The sequence below is a fragment of the Carex rostrata genome, unplaced genomic scaffold, assembly GCF_964058835.1.
Source record: "Carex rostrata unplaced genomic scaffold, lpCarRost1.2 SCAFFOLD_39, whole genome shotgun sequence".
Classification (NCBI taxonomy): Eukaryota; Viridiplantae; Streptophyta; class Magnoliopsida; order Poales; family Cyperaceae; genus Carex; species Carex rostrata.
The window spans coordinates 365,001-367,500 of record NW_027601187.1 but is presented as its reverse complement, the minus strand read 5'-3'; positions in this window follow the sequence as shown (position 1 = coordinate 367,500).

Sequence of the window (2,500 nt, the reverse complement as noted above, 5' to 3'; positions counted from 1 at the left end):
CCGTGTTTCGCCGGCTTTACGGCTGGGGATTTCAACCCGCACGGCTACCCGCATCGGTCTTACGGGCGCCTCCACGCTTAGACGCCCTGCCCGAACGTGTTTCGCCGGCTTTACGGCTGGGGATTTCAACCCGCTCGGTCTCTGCGGGGCGCCTCCACGCTTAGGCTCCCCAATGAACCGTGTTTCGCCGGCTTTACGGCTGGGGATTTCAACCCGCGCGGCTACCCGCATCGGTCTTACGGGCGAAACTCCACGCGGAGTCGCCCTGCCCGAACGTGTTTCGCCGGCTTTACGGCTGGGGATTTCAACCCGCTCGGTCTCTGCGGGGCGCCTCCACGCTTAGGCGCCCCAATGAACCGTGTTTCGCCGGCTTTACGGCTGGGGATTTCAACCCGCTCGGTCACTGCAGGGCGCCTCCACGCTTAGGCGCCCTGCTCAACCGTGTTTCACCGGCTTTACGGCTGGGGATTTCAACCCGCACGGCTACCCGCATCGGTCTTACGGGCGCCTCCACGCTTAGACACCCTGCCCGAACGTGTTTCGCCGGCTTTACGGCTGGGGATTTCAACCCGCTCGGTCTCTGCGGGGCGCCTCCACGCTTAGGCGCCCCAATGAACCGTGTTTCGCCGGCTTTACGGCTGGGGATTTCAACCCGCGCGGCTACCCGCATCGGTCTTACGGGCGAAACTCCACGCGGAGTCGCCCTGCCCGAACTTGTTTCGCCGGCTTTACGGCTGGGGATTTCAACCCGCTCGGTCTCTGCGGGGCGCCTCCACGCTTAGGCGCCCCAATGAACCGTGTTTCGCCGGCTTTACGGCTGGGGATTTCAACCCGCGCGGCTACCCGCATCGGTCTTACGGGCAAAACTCCACGCGGAGTCGCCCTGCCCGAACTTGTTTCGCCGGCTTTACGGCTGGGGATTTCAACCCGCTCGGTCTCTGCGGGCGCCTCCACGCTTAGGCGCCCCAATGAACCGTGTTTCGCCGGCTTTACGGCTGGGGATTTCAACCCGCTCGGTCTCTGCGGGGCGCCTCCACGCTTAGGCGCCCCAATGAACCGTGTTTCGCCGGCTTTACGGCTGGGGATTTCAACCCGCTCGGTCTCTGCGGGGCGCCTCCACGCTTAGGCGCCCCAATGAACCGTGTTTCACCGGCTTTACGGCTGGGGATTTCAACCCGCGCGGCTACCCGCATCGGCCTTACGGGCGAAACTCCACGCGGAGTCACCCTGCCCGACCGCTTTTCGCCGGCTTTACGGCTGGGGATTTCAACCCGCATCGGTCTTACGGGCGCCTCCACGCTTAGACGCCCTGCCCCACCGTGTTTCGCCGGCTCTACGGCTGGGGATTTCAACCCGCGTGGTCCGTGTTTTTCGGTAACATATTCGTGTTCCTTGCCCCCGACGGGCCGTGTTTTTCGGTAACAAAATCGTGTCTTTTGTCCCCGCTGCACCGTGTTTTTTGCCCCGCTCAACCGTGTTTTTTGCCCCCGCTCAACCGTGCTTACTGCCCCCGCTCAACCGTGTTTTTTCGGTAACATAATCGTGTCTTCGGGTAACATAATCTTGTTTTTCGGGCCATTTTACACCGACGGAGGCACCCACAGGGGCCATGTACACCCCGCTTGGCATGTACATGAGGGGCTGCCTGTTCCAAAAATCCTTCCCCCCTATAGGGGAATATGCATTTTGGGTCTCCAGCCACGCCCAGGGTTACCACCCCCTGGAAATCCCCCAGGTTTACCCCCCATTTTATGTGGATGCATAGATTCAGACCGCCCTGCTCCACCGCTTTTGGCCATTTTTGCCCAACGTTAGCCGCTTCGGCGTGCCGCTGGACTGTTTTCGGGCCTTTTTCACCGACGCTTGGCCGTATCCGCTTAGTTTTCCCCAACGCTTGGCCGCATCCGCTTAGTTTTCCCCCGCTGGACTGTTTTCGGGTCATTTTTGCCCAACGTTAGCGGCTTCCGCTTGCCGCTGGACTGTTTTCGGGCCCTTTTTCACCGACCCTTGGCCGTATCCGCTTAGTTTTCCCCAACGCGTGGCCGCATCCGCTTAGTTTTCCCCCGCTGAACTGTTTTCGGATCACTTTTGCCCAACGTTAGCCGCTTCCGCTTGCCGCTGGGCTGTTTTCGGGCCATTTTTCCCCAACACTTGGCCGTATCCGCTTAGTTTTCCCCAACGCGTGGCCGCATCCGCTTTGTTTTCCCCCGCTGAACTGTTTTCGGGTCAGTTTTGCCCAACGTTAGCCGCTACCGCTTGCCGCTGGACTGTTTTCGGGCCAATTTCCACCGACTCTTGGCCGTATCCGCTTAGTTTTCCCCAACGCGTGGCCGCATCCGCTTAGTTTTCCCCCGCTGAACTGTTTTCGGGTCACTTTTGCCCAACGTTAGCCGCTTCCGCTTGCCGCTGGACTGTTTTCGGGCCAATTTCCACCGACTCTTGGCCGCATCCGCTTAGTTTTCCCCAACGCGTGGCCGCATCCGCTTAGTTTTCCCCCGCT